Consider the following 18551-nt stretch of genomic DNA (forward strand, 5'->3'; position numbering starts at 1 on the left):
GTTCACTGACGTTCTTTATTGTAATCGTCCTTTCATGCTCACTGACGTTCTTTATTGTAATCGTCCTTTCATGCTCACTAACATACTTTATTGTAATCGTCCTTTCATGCTCACTAACATACTTTATTGTAATCGTTCTTCATGCTCACTAACATATTTTATTGTAATCGTCCTTTCATGCTCACTGACATACTTTATTGTAATCGTCCTTTAATGCACACTGACATACTTTATTGTAATCGTCCTTTCATGCTCACTCACATACTTTATTGTAATCGTCCTTTCATACTCACTGACATTCTTTATTGTAATTGTCCTTTCATGTTCACTGACGTTCTTTATTGCAATCGTCCTTTCATGCTCACTGACGTTCTTTATTGTAATCGTCCTTTCATGCTCACTAACATACTTTATTGTAATCGTCCTTTCATGCTCACTAACATACTTTATTGTAATCGTCCTTTCATGCTCACTGACATACTTTATTGTTATCGTCCTTTCATGCACACTGACATACTTTATTGTAATCGTCCTTTCATGCTCACTGACATACTTTATTGTTATCGTCCTTTCATGCTCACTGACATACTTTATTGTAATCGTCCTTAATTCATGCTCACTGACATACTTTATTGTAATCGTCCTTTCATACTCACTTACATACTTTATTGTAATCGTCCTTTCATGCTCACTGACATTCTTTATTGTAATCGTCCTTTCATGCTCACTAACATACTTTATTGTAATCGTCCTTTCATGCTCACTAACATACTTTATTGTAATCGTCCTTTCATGCTCACTGACATACTTTATTGTATTCGTCCTTTCATGCTCACTGACATACTTTATTGTTATCGTCCTTAATTCATGCTCACTGACATACTTTATTGTTATCGTCCTTAATTCATGCTCACTGACATACTTTATTGTAATCCTCTTTTCATGCTCACTGACTTACTTTATTGTAATCGTCCTTTCATGCTCACTGACATACTCTATTGTAATCCTCTTTTCATGCTCACTGACGTTCTTTATTGTAGGGGCGGTCGGGTAGCCTAGTGGTTAAAGCGTTCGCTCGTCACGCCGAAGACCCTGGTTCGATTCCCGACATGGGTACAATGTGTGAAGCCCATTTCTGGTGTCCCCCGCCGTGATATTGCTGGAATATTGCTAAAAGCGGCGTAAAACCATATTCACTCACTCACTCACTCTTTATTTTAATCGTCCTTTCATGCTCACTGACATACTTTATTGTTATCCTCTTTTCATGCTCACTAACATACTTTATTGTAATCGTCCTTTCATGCTCACTGACATACTTTACTGTAATCGTACTTTCATGCTCACTGACATACTTTATTGTAATCGACCTTTCATGCTCACTAACACACTTTATTGTAATCGTCCTTTCACGCTCACTGACATACTTTATTGTAATCCTCTTTTCATGCTCACTAACATACTTTATTGTAATCGTCCTTTCATGCTCACTAACATACTTTATTGTTATCGTCCTTAATTCATACTCACTGACATACATAATCGTAATCGTCTTTTCATGCTCACTTACATACTTTATTGTAATCGTCCTTTCATGCTCACTAACATACTTTATTGTTATCCTCTTTTCATGCTCACTGACATACTTTATTGTAATCGTCCTTTCACGCTCACTGACATACTTTATTGTAATCGTCCTTAATTCATGCTCACTGACATACTTTATTGTTATCGTCCTTAATTCATGCTCACTGGCATACTTTATTGTAATAGTCTTTTCATGCTCACTAACATACTTTATTGTAATCGTCCATTCACGATCACTGACATACTTTATTGTAATCGTCCTTTCATGCTCACTGACATACTTTATTGTAATCGTCCTTAATTCATGCTCACTGACATACTTTTTTGTAATCGTCCTTTCACGCTCACTGACATACTCTATTGTAATCGTCCTTTCACGCTCACTGACATACTTTATTGTAATCGTCCTTTCACGCTCACTGACATACTTTATTGTAATCGTCCTTTCATGCTCACTAACATACTTTATTGTAATCGTCCTTTCACGCTCACTGACATACTTTATTGTAATCGTCCTTTCATGCTCACTAACATACTTTATTGTAATCGTCCTTTCATGCTCACTGACATACTTTATTGTTATCGTCCTTTCATGCTCACTGACATACTTTATTGTAATCGTCCTTAATTCATGCTCACTGACATACTTTATTGTAATCGTCCTTTCATACTCACTGACATACTTTATTGTAATCGTTCTTTCATGCTCACTGACATTCTTTATTGTAATCGTCCTTTCATGCTCACTAACATACTTTATTGTAATCGTCCTTTCATGCTCACTGACATACTTTATTGTATTCGTCCTTTCATGCTCACTGACATACTTTATTGTTATCGTCCTTAATTCATGCTCACTGACATACTTTATTGTAATAGTCTTTTCATGCTCACTGACATACTTTATTGTAATCGTCCTTTCATGCTCACTGACATACTTTATTGTTATCGTCCTTAATTCATGCTCACTGACATACTTTATTGTAATCCTCTTTTCATGCTCACTGACTTACTTTATTGTAATCGTCCTTTCATGCTCACTGACATACTCTATTGTAATCCTCTTTTCATGCTCACTGACGTTCTTTATTGTAGGGGCGGTCGGGTAGCCTAGTGGTTAAAGCGTTCGCTCGTCACGCCGAAGACCCTGGTTCGATTCCCGACATGGGTACAATGTGTGAAGCCCATTTCTGGTGTCCCCCGCCGTGATATTGCTGGAATATTGCTAAAAGCGGCGTAAAACCATATTCACTCACTCACTCACTCTTTATTTTAATCGTCCTTTCATGCTCACTGACATACTTTATTGTTATCCTCTTTTCATGCTCACTAACAAACTTTATTGTAATCGTCTTTTCATGCTCACTGACATACCTTATTGTAATCATCCTTTCATGCTCACTAACATACATTATTGTAATCGTCTTTTCATGCTCACTGACATACTTTATTGTAATCGTCCTTTCATGCTCACTGACATACTTTATTGTTATCGTCCTTAATTCATACTCACTGACATACATAATCGTAATCGTCTTTTCATGCTCACTTACATACTTTATTGTAATCGTCCTTTCATGCTCACTAACATACTTTATTGTTATCCTCTTTTCATGCTCACTGACATACTTTATTGTAATCGTCCTTTCACGCTCACTGACATACTTTATTGTAATCGTCCTTAATTCATGCTCACTGACATACTTTATTGTTATCGTCCTTAATTCATGCTCACTGGCATACTTTATTGTAATAGTCTTTTCATGCTCACTAACATACTTTATTGTAATCGTCCATTCACGATCACTGACATACTTTATTGTAATCGTCCTTTCATGCTCACTGACATACTTTATTGTAATCGTCCTTAATTCATGCTCACTGACATACTTTATTGTAATCGTCCTTTCACGCTCACTGACATACTCTATTGTAATCGTCCTTTCACGCTCACTGACATACTTTATTGTAATCGTCCTTAATTCATGCTCACTGACATACTTTATTGTAATCGTCCTTTCACGCTCACTGACATACTCTATTGTAATCGTCCTTTCATGCTCACTGACATACTTTATTGTAATCGTCCTTTCATGCTCACTGACATACTTTATTGTAATTGTCCTTTCATGCTCACTGACATACTTTATTGTAATCGTCCTTTCATGGACAGTGACATACTTTATTGTAATCGTCCTTTCATGCTCACTCACATACTTTATTGTTATCGTCCTTTCATGCTCACTGACATTCTATATTGTAATTGTCCTTTCATGTTCACTGACGTTCTTTATTGTAATCGTCCTTTCATGCTCACTGACGTTCTTTATTGTAATCGTCCTTTCATGCTCACTAACATACTTTATTGTAATCGTCCTTTCATGCTCACTAACATACTTTATTGTAATCGTTCTTCATGCTCACTAACATACTTTATTGTAATCGTCCTTTCATGCTCACTGACATACTTTATTGTAATCGTCCTTTAATGCACACTGACATACTTTATTGTAATCGTCCTTTCATGCTCACTCACATACTTTATTGTAATCGTCCTTTCATACTCACTGACATTCTTTATTGTAATTGTCCTTTCATGTTCACTGACATTCTTTATTGCAATCGTCCTTTCATGCTCACTGACGTTCTTTATTGTAATCGTCCTTTCATGCTCACTAACATACTTTATTGTAATCGTCCTTTCATGCTCACTAACATACTTTATTGTAATCGTCCTTTCATGCTCACTGACATACTTTATTGTAATCGTCCTTTCATGCTCACTGACATACTTTATTGTTATCGTCCTTTCATGCTCACTGACATACTTTATTGTAATCGTCCTTAATTCATGCTCACTGACATACTTTATTGTAATCGTCCTTTCACGCTCACTGACATACTCTATTGTAATCGTCCTTTCATGCTCACTGACATACTTTATTGTAATCGTCCTTTCATGCTCACTGACATACTTTATTGTAATCGTCCTTTCATGGACAGTGACATACTTTATTGTAATCGTCCTTTCATGCTCACTCACATACTTTATTGTTATCGTCCTTTCATGCTCACTGACATTCTATATTGTAATTGTCCTTTCATGTTCACTGACGTTCTTTATTGTAATCGTCCTTTCATGCTCACTGACATACTTTATTGTAATCGTCCTTTCATGCTCACTGACATACTTTATTGTAATCGTCCTTTCATGCTCACTGACATACTTTATTGTAATCGTCCTTTCATGGACAGTGACATACTTTATTGTAATCGTCCTTTCATGCTCACTCACATACTTTATTGTTATCGTCCTTTCATGCTCACTGACATTCTATATTGTAATTGTCCTTTCATGTTCACTGACGTTCTTTATTGTAATCGTCCTTTCATGCTCACTGACGTTCTTTATTGTAATCGTCCTTTCATGCTCACTAACATACTTTATTGTAATCGTCCTTTCATGCTCACTAACATACTTTATTGTAATCGTTCTTCATGCTCACTAACATACTTTATTGTAATCGTCCTTTCATGCTCACTGACATACTTTATTGTAATCGTCCTTTAATGCACACTGACATACTTTATTGTAATCGTCCTTTCATGCTCACTCACATACTTTATTGTAATCGTCCTTTCATACTCACTGACATTCTTTATTGTAATTGTCCTTTCATGTTCACTGACGTTCTTTATTGCAATCGTCCTTTCATGCTCACTGACGTTCTTTATTGTAATCGTCCTTTCATGCTCACTAACATACTTTATTGTAATCGTCCTTTCATGCTCACTAACATACTTTATTGTAATCGTCCTTTCATGCTCACTGACATACTTTATTGTTATCGTCCTTTCATGCACACTGACATACTTTATTGTAATCGTCCTTTCATGCTCACTGACATACTTTATTGTTATCGTCCTTTCATGCTCACTGACATACTTTATTGTAATCGTCCTTAATTCATGCTCACTGACATACTTTATTGTAATCGTCCTTTCATACTCACTTACATACTTTATTGTAATCGTCCTTTCATGCTCACTGACATTCTTTATTGTAATCGTCCTTTCATGCTCACTAACATACTTTATTGTAATCGTCCTTTCATGCTCACTAACATACTTTATTGTAATCGTCCTTTCATGCTCACTGACATACTTTATTGTATTCGTCCTTTCATGCTCACTGACATACTTTATTGTTATCGTCCTTAATTCATGCTCACTGACATACTTTATTGTTATCGTCCTTAATTCATGCTCACTGACATACTTTATTGTAATCCTCTTTTCATGCTCACTGACTTACTTTATTGTAATCGTCCTTTCATGCTCACTGACATACTCTATTGTAATCCTCTTTTCATGCTCACTGACGTTCTTTATTGTAGGGGCGGTCGGGTAGCCTAGTGGTTAAAGCGTTCGCTCGTCACGCCGAAGACCCTGGTTCGATTCCCGACATGGGTACAATGTGTGAAGCCCATTTCTGGTGTCCCCCGCCGTGATATTGCTGGAATATTGCTAAAAGCGGCGTAAAACCATATTCACTCACTCACTCACTCTTTATTTTAATCGTCCTTTCATGCTCACTGACATACTTTATTGTTATCCTCTTTTCATGCTCACTAACATACTTTATTGTAATCGTCCTTTCATGCTCACTGACATACTTTACTGTAATCGTACTTTCATGCTCACTGACATACTTTATTGTAATCGACCTTTCATGCTCACTAACACACTTTATTGTAATCGTCCTTTCACGCTCACTGACATACTTTATTGTAATCCTCTTTTCATGCTCACTAACATACTTTATTGTAATCGTCCTTTCATGCTCACTAACATACTTTATTGTTATCGTCCTTAATTCATACTCACTGACATACATAATCGTAATCGTCTTTTCATGCTCACTTACATACTTTATTGTAATCGTCCTTTCATGCTCACTAACATACTTTATTGTTATCCTCTTTTCATGCTCACTGACATACTTTATTGTAATCGTCCTTTCACGCTCACTGACATACTTTATTGTAATCGTCCTTAATTCATGCTCACTGACATACTTTATTGTTATCGTCCTTAATTCATGCTCACTGGCATACTTTATTGTAATAGTCTTTTCATGCTCACTAACATACTTTATTGTAATCGTCCATTCACGATCACTGACATACTTTATTGTAATCGTCCTTTCATGCTCACTGACATACTTTATTGTAATCGTCCTTAATTCATGCTCACTGACATACTTTTTTGTAATCGTCCTTTCACGCTCACTGACATACTCTATTGTAATCGTCCTTTCACGCTCACTGACATACTTTATTGTAATCGTCCTTTCACGCTCACTGACATACTTTATTGTAATCGTCCTTTCATGCTCACTAACATACTTTATTGTAATCGTCCTTTCACGCTCACTGACATACTTTATTGTAATCGTCCTTTCATGCTCACTAACATACTTTATTGTAATCGTCCTTTCATGCTCACTGACATACTTTATTGTTATCGTCCTTTCATGCTCACTGACATACTTTATTGTAATCGTCCTTAATTCATGCTCACTGACATACTTTATTGTAATCGTCCTTTCATACTCACTGACATACTTTATTGTAATCGTCCTTTCATGCTCACTGACATTCTTTATTGTAATCGTCCTTTCATGCTCACTAACATACTTTATTGTAATCGTCCTTTCATGCTCACTGACATACTTTATTGTATTCGTCCTTTCATGCTCACTGACATACTTTATTGTTATCGTCCTTAATTCATGCTCACTGACATACTTTATTGTAATAGTCTTTTCATGCTCACTGACATACTTTATTGTAATCGTCCTTTCATGCTCACTGACATACTTTATTGTTATCGTCCTTAATTCATGCTCACTGACATACTTTATTGTAATCCTCTTTTCATGCTCACTGACTTACTTTATTGTAATCGTCCTTTCATGCTCACTGACATACTCTATTGTAATCCTCTTTTCATGCTCACTGACGTTCTTTATTGTAGGGGCGGTCGGGTAGCCTAGTGGTTAAAGCGTTCGCTCGTCACGCCGAAGACCCTGGTTCGATTCCCGACATGGGTACAATGTGTGAAGCCCATTTCTGGTGTCCCGCGCCGTGATATTGCTGGAATATTGCTAAAAGCGGCGTAAAACCATATTCACTCACTCACTCACTCTTTATTTTAATCGTCCTTTCATGCTCACTGACATACTTTACTGTTATCCTCTTTTCATGCTCACTAACATACTTTATTGTAATCGTCCTTTCATGCTCACTGACATACTTTACTGTAATCGTATTTTCATGCTCACTAACATACTTTATTGTAATCGACCTTTCATGCTCACTAACACACTTTATTGTAATCGTCCTTTCACGCTCACTGACATACTTTATTGTAATCCTCTTTTCATGCTCACTAACATACTTTATTGTAATCGTCCTTTCATGCTCACTAACATACTTTATTGTTATCGTCCTTAATTCATGCTCACTGACATACTTAAACGTAATCGTCTTTTCATGCTCACTGACATACTTTATTGTAATCGTCCTTTCATGCTCACTAACATACTTTATTGTTATCCTCTTTTCATGCTCACTGACATACTTTATTGTAATCGTCCTTTCACGCTCACTGACATACTTTATTGTAATCGTCCTTAATTCATGCTCACTGACATACTTTATTGTTATCGTCCTTAATTCATGCTCACTGGCATACTTTATTGTAATAGTCTTTTCATGCTCACTAACATACTTTATTGTAATCGTCCATTCACGATCACTGACATACTTTATTGTAATCGTCCTTTCATGCTCACTGACATACTTTATTGTAATCGTCCTTAATTCATGCTCACTGACATACTTTATTGTAATCGTCCTTTCACGCTCACTGACATACTCTATTGTAATCGTCCTTTCATGCTCACTGACATACTTTATTGTAATCGTCCTTTCATGCTCACTGACATACTTTATTGTAATCGTCCTTTCATGGACAGTGACATACTTTATTGTAATCGTCCTTTCATGCTCACTGACATACTTTATTGTTATCGTCCTTTCATGCTCACTGACATTCTATATTGTAATTGTCCTTTCATGTTCACTGACGTTCTTTATTGTAATCGTCCTTTCATGCTCACTGACGTTCTTTATTGTAATCGTCCTTTCATGCTCACTAACATACTTTATTGTAATCGTCCTTTCATGCTCACTAACATACTTTATTGTAATCGTTCTTCATGCTCACTAACATACTTTATTGTAATCGTCCTTTCATGCTCACTGACATACTTTATTGTAATCGTCCTTAAATGCACACTGACATACTTTATTGTAATCGTCCTTTCATGCTCACTCACATACTTTATTGTAATCGTCCTTTCATACTCACTGACATTCTTTATTGTAATTGTCCTTTCATGTTCACTGACGTTCTTTATTGCAATCGTCCTTTCATGCTCACTGACGTTCTTTATTGTAATCGTCCTTTCATGCTCACTAACATACTTTATTGTAATCGTCCTTTCATGCTCACTAACATACTTTATTGTAATCGTCCTTTCATGCTCACTGACATACTTTATTGTTATCGTCCTTTCATGCACACTGACATACTTTATTGTAATCGTCCTTTCATGCTCACTGACATACTTTATTGTTATCGTCCTTTCATGCTCACTGACATACTTTATTGTAATCGTCCTTAATTCATGCTCACTGACATACTTTATTGTAATCGTCCTTTCATACTCACTTACATACTTTATTGTAATCGTCCTTTCATGCTCACTGACATTCTTTATTGTAATCGTCCTTTCATGCTCACTAACATACTTTATTGTAATCGTCCTTTCATGCTCACTAACATACTTTATTGTAATCGTCCTTTCATGCTCACTGACATACTTTATTGTATTCGTCCTTTCATGCTCACTGACATACTTTATTGTTATCGTCCTTAATTCATGCTCACTGACATACTTTATTGTTATCGTCCTTAATTCATGCTCACTGACATACTTTATTGTAATCCTCTTTTCATGCTCACTGACTTACTTTATTGTAATCGTCCTTTCATGCTCACTGACATACTCTATTGTAATCCTCTTTTCATGCTCACTGACGTTCTTTATTGTAGGGGCGGTCGGGTAGCCTAGTGGTTAAAGCGTTCGCTCGTCACGCCGAAGACCCTGGTTCGATTCCCGACATGGGTACAATGTGTGAAGCCCATTTCTGGTGTCCCCCGCCGTGATATTGCTGGAATATTGCTAAAAGCGGCGTAAAACCATATTCACTCACTCACTCACTCTTTATTTTAATCGTCCTTTCATGCTCACTGACATACTTTATTGTTATCCTCTTTTCATGCTCACTAACATACTTTATTGTAATCGTCCTTTCATGCTCACTGACATACTTTACTGTAATCGTACTTTCATGCTCACTGACATACTTTATTGTAATCGACCTTTCATGCTCACTAACACACTTTATTGTAATCGTCCTTTCACGCTCACTGACATACTTTATTGTAATCCTCTTTTCATGCTCACTAACATACTTTATTGTAATCGTCCTTTCATGCTCACTAACATACTTTATTGTTATCGTCCTTAATTCATACTCACTGACATACATAATCGTAATCGTCTTTTCATGCTCACTTACATACTTTATTGTAATCGTCCTTTCATGCTCACTAACATACTTTATTGTTATCCTCTTTTCATGCTCACTGACATACTTTATTGTAATCGTCCTTTCACGCTCACTGACATACTTTATTGTAATCGTCCTTAATTCATGCTCACTGACATACTTTATTGTTATCGTCCTTAATTCATGCTCACTGGCATACTTTATTGTAATAGTCTTTTCATGCTCACTAACATACTTTATTGTAATCGTCCATTCACGATCACTGACATACTTTATTGTAATCGTCCTTTCATGCTCACTGACATACTTTATTGTAATCGTCCTTAATTCATGCTCACTGACATACTTTATTGTAATCGTCCTTTCACGCTCACTGACATACTCTATTGTAATCGTCCTTTCACGCTCACTGACATACTTTATTGTAATCGTCCTTTCACGCTCACTGACATACTTTATTGTAATCGTCCTTTCATGCTCACTAACATACTTTATTGTAATCGTCCTTTCACGCTCACTGACATACTTTATTGTAATCGTCCTTTCATGCTCACTAACATACTTTATTGTAATCGTCCTTTCATGCTCACTGACATACTTTATTGTTATCGTCCTTTCATGCTCACTGACATACTTTATTGTAATCGTCCTTAATTCATGCTCACTGACATACTTTATTGTAATCGTCCTTTCATACTCACTGACATACTTTATTGCAATCGTTCTTTCATGCTCACTGACATTCTTTATTGTAATCGTCCTTTCATGCTCACTAACATACTTTATTGTAATCGTCCTTTCATGCTCACTGACATACTTTATTGTATTCGTCCTTTCATGCTCACTGACATACTTTATTGTTATCGTCCTTAATTCATGCTCACTGACATACTTTATTGTAATCCTCTTTTCATGCTCACTGACATACTTTATTGTAATCGTCCTTTCATGCTCACTGACATACTTTATTGTTATCGTCCTTAATTCATGCTCACTGACATACTTTATTGTAATCCTCTTTTCATGCTCACTGACTTACTTTATTGTAATCGTCCTTTCATGCTCACTGACATACTCTATTGTAATCCTCTTTTCATGCTCACTGACGTTCTTTATTGTAGGGGCGGTCGGGTAGCCTAGTGGTTAAAGCGTTCGCTCGTCACGCCGAAGACCCTGGTTCGATTCCCGACATGGGTACAATGTGTGAAGCCCATTTCTGGTGTCCCCCGCCGTGATATTGCTGGAATATTGCTAAAAGCGGCGTAAAACCATATTCACTCACTCACTCACTCTTTATTTTAATCGTCCTTTCATGCTCACTGACATACTTTATTGTTATCCTCTTTTCATGCTCACTAACAAACTTTATTGTAATCGTCTTTTCATGCTCACTGACATACCTTATTGTAATCATCCTTTCATGCTCACTAACATACATTATTGTAATCGTCTTTTCATGCTCACTGACATACTTTATTGTAATCGTCCTTTCATGCTCACTGACATACTTTATTGTTATCGTCCTTAATTCATACTCACTGACATACATAATCGTAATCGTCTTTTCATGCTCACTTACATACTTTATTGTAATCGTCCTTTCATGCTCACTAACATACTTTATTGTTATCCTCTTTTCATGCTCACTGACATACTTTATTGTAATCGTCCTTTCACGCTCACTGACATACTTTATTGTAATCGTCCTTAATTCATGCTCACTGACATACTTTATTGTTATCGTCCTTAATTCATGCTCACTGGCATACTTTATTGTAATAGTCTTTTCATGCTCACTAACATACTTTATTGTAATCGTCCATTCACGATCACTGACATACTTTATTGTAATCGTCCTTTCATGCTCACTGACATACTTTATTGTAATCGTCCTTAATTCATGCTCACTGACATACTTTATTGTAATCGTCCTTTCACGCTCACTGACATACTCTATTGTAATCGTCCTTTCACGCTCACTGACATACTTTATTGTAATCGTCCTTTCACGCTCACTGACATACTTTATTGTAATCGTCCTTTCATGCTCACTAACATACTTTATTGTAATCGTCCTTTCACGCTCACTGACATACTTTATTGTAATCGTCCTTTCATGCTCACTAACATACTTTATTGTAATCGTCCTTTCATGCTCACTGACATACTTTATTGTTATCGTCCTTTCATGCTCACTGACATACTTTATTGTAATCGTCCTTAATTCATGCTCACTGACATACTTTATTGTAATCGTCCTTTCATACTCACTGACATACTTTATTGTAATCGTTCTTTCATGCTCACTGACATTCTTTATTGTAATCGTCCTTTCATGCTCACTAACATACTTTATTGTAATCGTCCTTTCATGCTCACTGACATACTTTATTGTATTCGTCCTTTCATGCTCACTGACATACTTTATTGTTATCGTCCTTAATTCATGCTCACTGACATACTTTATTGTAATAGTCTTTTCATGCTCACTGACATACTTTATTGTAATCGTCCTTTCATGCTCACTGACATACTTTATTGTTATCGTCCTTAATTCATGCTCACTGACATACTTTATTGTAATCCTCTTTTCATGCTCACTGACTTACTTTATTGTAATCGTCCTTTCATGCTCACTGACATACTCTATTGTAATCCTCTTTTCATGCTCACTGACGTTCTTTATTGTAGGGGCGGTCGGGTAGCCTAGTGGTTAAAGCGTTCGCTCGTCACGCCGAAGACCCTGGTTCGATTCCCGACATGGGTACAATGTGTGAAGCCCATTTCTGGTGTCCCCCGCCGTGATACTGCTGGAATATTGCTAAAAGCGGCATAAAACCATATTCACTCACTCACTCACTCTTTATTTTAATCGTCCTTTCATGCTCACTGACATACTTTATTGTTATCCTCTTTTCATGCTCACTAACAAACTTTATTGTAATCGTCTTTTCATGCTCACTGACATACCTTATTGTAATCATCCTTTCATGCTCACTAACATACATTATTGTAATCGTCCTTTCATGCTCACTGATGTTCTTTATTGTAATCGTCCTTTCACGCTCAATGACGTACTTTATTGTAATCGTCCTTTCATGCTCACTGACATACTTTATTGTTATCGTCCTTTCATGCTCACTGACATACTTTATTGTTATCGTCCTTAATTCATGCTCACTGACATACTTTATTGTATTCGTCCTTTCATGCTCACTGACATACTTTATTGTTATCGTCCTTAATTCATGCTCACTGACATACTTTATTGTAATCCTCTTTTCATGCTCACTGACATACTTTATTGTATTCGTCCTTTCATGCTCACTGACATACTTTATTGTTATCGTCCTTAATTCATGCTCACTGACATACTTTATTGTAATCCTCTTTTCATGCTCACTGACATACTTTATTGTAATCGTCCTTTCATGCTCACTGACATACTTTATTGTTATCGTCCTTTCATACTCACTGACGTTCTTTATTGTCAACGTCCTTTCATGCTCACTGACGTTCTTTATTGTAAACGTCCTTTCGTGCTCACTAACGTTCTTTCGTACACATTGTTTTTTCTTTTCTTACTACGTTTTTTCGTAACATTTGACTATTAACTTTTGACCTTGATATCAACTTCGTATTTGTTTAACCGGTGTCTGTTTGTTTTGTATTTTGACCTTTGTTAGTAACATTTAGTTCTTTATTCGTTATATTTGACCTTTATTGCGTACTTTTGTCCTTTTTTTAACTTTGTCTTTTTTACCGAATTGGCCGCCCATACCGCTGGACACGAATTTCACATCAGATAAAGGAGACAAAGTCGTCTTAGAAATGGCCAAACCCACAAAGTTTTTTAAACCAGGTTAAAAAATCTCAATAATTGGTCCTATCTACTTTCTCAGAGAACCCACTTCTGCATTTAGTGCAGTGTATCAAAATGCACTTTCATCGGACAAGCCTGCGAGAAAGGATGGAATTGGAAATGGGAAACAGCATGGAGGATGCTGGGGTCAATGTGGCCATGTACCAGACACATTCTGTCGGGGGACATGTACCTCTAAGGCATATGCTAAGGGTGCTTCGGTTGCCGAAATATTGGAGCTGGGCAAGTCGTCTAGAGTATCCACCTGCAGTTCTGTCTCAGAGGAAACGAAGGGTGTGGATCCAGTCAAATCTTCTAAAAGAAGAGGTTTAAAGCACCGCTACCACATCATCATGATTTTACATGTTGTGAAATTGGTAATTTCAGAAGCACAAAGAGTGTGTGATTTAAAATTAATAAAATGAAGTAGATATGATAGCCCCTCCCTCCTAACTACCCACACATGTAGTTTGATTTTGACTGATTTGTGTTCCATTATTTGCAGGGGACACCACTGGGAGATGGAGACGTTTGGCCAGGCCATCCCCAGTTAACATCAGGATAAGACTGGGACATCCGTCCCTGTCTCGGTCGGAAGTCGCAGCTGTATCAAGCCTCATTCATGCTGTTCAATTTGCAGTACAGAATAAAAAAGTTTCAGGCGAGACCTTTTCTTAGATTTTTGTAACACTTCAGCACAATGCAGAAGGATTCATGGGTATCTTCTCGTTTATGGGGCTGTGACCTTTGAAATTGACCTATTTTAAGCACGAGAAGATGAACACACTGCTATCACATCTACTTTGTTTTATTATGAAATTATTATGAAATTGGGCGGTAGGGTAGGCTAGTGGTTAAAGCGTTCGCTCGTGACGCCGTAGACCCGGGTTCGATTCCTGACATGGGTACAATGTGGATCCCCCGCCGTGATATTGCTGGAATATTGCTAAAAGCGGTGTAAAACCATACTCACTCACTATTAATGAAATTAGAATGTCAATACACACACTTTTTATGCCTCTGAAATTAAGTCAAGACAGTATTTCGATTCATCAGTGAAAACTATTGGAGCCCAGTCCTGGTCTGTCCAATTGACGACATATTCAGCCCAATCGAAACATGCCTGCCTGTGATGTTGGGTTTGTAGGGTTCGAATACGTTCCATCCATGACCTGGGACCAGCTTCAAGGAGACGATTACGCACATTAGAAATGTAACAACGTTAACGCCACATGCGTTCTGAATGTCATTTACGAGTGTGGTGGCAGTCAAAAACCAAATATCTGGCATCGATTCCATGCCCTGCTGATCGCACTTTGGCTGACACCAAAGACGTTTTCAACGTGACGTTGTATTGAGCCATGCCGATGCATCTCATTCTTCGTCCTCAAACGTATTTCACGCTGAGGGTGCACAAGTGGTATCTAAAGATGTGGCCAAGGATTGGTTAAAGAAACAAGCGATGTGGCAGATATATTTACCGGCACTGCGTTATATATCGAGGAAGAAGTTTGATATTTTTACAACGAATGAAGTTCATCAGGCTGACCTCTTGTTTCTTCCCCACGATAAGGTAAAACGCAAAACGTATAAATACGCTTTAACAGTAGTGGATGTGGCTAGTCGATACAAAGAGGCTGAGCCATTAACCTCGAAAGAATCAACAGAGGTAGCTAATGCACTGAGTCGCATATATAAACGCGGACCGCTAAAATGGCCTAAGCTATTTCAAGTAGATCCCGGTCGCAAGTTTATGGGATCGGTAACTAAACTGTAAACAAAGCACGATGTCAAAATCAGGCGTGGTGAAAGAGAGGCCCACCGCAGTCAAGCTATCCTTGAAAGATTTAACAGGACATTAGCTGAACGTTTGTTTGGCTATCAGTATGGGATCGATGAAATCCGAGCGATTGAGATCAACCGAATGGGTGACACGATTATCAGCTGTTGTATCAGCGTTGAATAATGAAGTAACGAGATTAATAGGGAAGAAACCATCCGATGCGATTAAAATGAAATCCATGACTTCCAAATCTTCAGCACCAAGGAGAGGCAAAGAACAAAAACTTCCAGATAGAGTAAGAGTATTTATACCAAGCAGGTGAACTCGAAGGAGGCCTACGTCGCGCAACCTATCCCATATGGTCCTTTAAGACTTATAACATTAGTCGATTGGTTACGAAAGAAGGAGAGCCTATTCTTTATTATCTTCAAGATGGACCGGGTAGGGCATTTGTACGAGAAGAGTTGTTCATAGTTCCCGACGGTACGGTATTACCACCATAACCATAGTGAGTGAGTATGGTTTTACGCCGCTTTTAGCAATGTTCCAGCAATATCACGGCGGGGGACACCAGAAATGGGCTTCACACATTGTACCCATGTCGAGATTCGAACCCGGGTCTTCGGCGTGACGAGCGAACGCTTTAACCTCTAGGCTACCCGACCGCCCCACCACCATAACCATAAGCGTAGGTAGTTACACCATCATTATCAATCCATCTCTTTGTATCTAAGGGGGATAATGATGTCTTGTTCATTCTTAATCCATATATCCTATGATCGTAACTTCTTAAAGAGTTCATCTCGTGTTTGAACGTTCTACCGTTGAATAATGATTCTTTATACTGTTCTTGTTTGATATGCTTTTTTACAACGTACTTCTTAACACCCTTAGCTTTTCTTATCTCTCCATTATCGGACTTCTTTATAGAATACATCTTAGGTCTTAATCCCACATACTCCGCTATAGGGGTCCCAGCACATTCATCCTTCATCTTACCTAACACCTTTTTATTTACTACGCTGTGTAGTGGATTATCTTTCGGGTAATCGCTCGTGTCGTACATATCTATTTTTTCTGCCATATCTTTATACACATCCTCGGTTTGTATTTCCATCAACAAAGAATCTGTGTCGGTATATAACACCTCGCATCTATCGCCGTATTGCTTCTTAAGTTCGTTGTAATAAAAGTCATACATTAAGTGTTTTGACAAGTCGAGAATACTCATACCGACGTACACCGGTCTGTTGAATTTTATATTACTTTTCTGCATATGCAACGCGGCTAAGTTGTTATCGAATATCTTGCTTCTGTTAAAAGCCGGACTGGCTATAAGTTTCCTGAGTCTTTCTTCCTCATTAGATCTGACTAATTTAACATCAACACGCTTCCTTAGATTCTCCATAGTTTTACCAAATACTGAGTTATTCATGAGCTTATACAGATTCTTTTCGAAATCGCTGGTAGCTATCTTTCTTAAATCTGTGTTCAGCCTTATATAGGGCTCCATCCAAGGGCTTTGATCAAACTTTAGAACTCTGTGTATTTTCTTAAGTTTCATACCTAACGATAGATACAACTGGAGATTTCTGTAGTGAACTATTTATTTTGTCTTATCCATCAAATTTGGTACGAGTTTTTCTACGTTAGCTAACCTACTATTATCCATCAAGGAGCGTTGATATTCCGACATCCAATCTTTATTAACCACTAATCTTTCGGGAGCTAGCGGATAACTGTTATAATCTTTATGTAACGAACTTGGATATTCCAAGTCAACTTCTAGTATGTACCCTTTATTCACATCATTCACTTCGATATCGTTGACCCACTCAAAACCACCCGTCGGTAAAGGTTGACTCATAGCCCATCCGTACAAATTGTTAGCGTCGAGATATAATATGTGCGTGTCGGGTTTACTTGGATCGTATCCTTCCACTAATTTATTAATAGCCTTAGAATACCTTTTCGCTGCCATTGATATACCACCTCTTAATCCTTTCTCAATTAACAAGTGCATATCGTAATCTGTGAGTAGTTTTAGTTCTATGCCGGTCTTCTTCAACAATGCATCCCAGGATTGTCCGGGACTGGAATAGTACCATGCCGGGTCCAAGCCGTATTATTTTAAACATGTCTTTCTAAATATCTCGAATATATCGGCGAGTAACAGTACATCGGTTTTTAAGTACAGATCGTGATAATCGCCTAAATTCTTACAACCTAATTTATCCCAGACCGTCAGAGCGTGTTCATAATCGGCATCTGTTATTTAAGATTCTGTTAAGTTACTATAGAATGATTCGAGGGGTGGTAATTTCAGTTTCTTCGAATCTAGACCAATCATCCATATATTCGTAAGGATATACACCTTTTCTCAGCAACAAATGACGTGTTATCTTATCGGTATATTGATTTGTTATCGCAAAGTCATCGGGATTGTTCGCATTAGCTAAATTGTCCAGGGAAGATAACAGAAACTGTACGAAGTCTATGAATCTAAGCCTATTACTTTGCTTTATTCTAGATTTCCCATCCTTGTCCCTATAATGTATAGGTTTAGTCAACGAGAACGATATGTATTTTTCCATATTATTAGGAATGCATGTTA

Source organism: Haliotis rufescens, unplaced genomic scaffold (assembly GCF_023055435.1).
Source record: "Haliotis rufescens isolate VD_foot unplaced genomic scaffold, xgHalRufe1.0.p SCAF_36, whole genome shotgun sequence".
Lineage (NCBI taxonomy): Eukaryota > Metazoa > Mollusca > Gastropoda > Lepetellida > Haliotidae > Haliotis > Haliotis rufescens.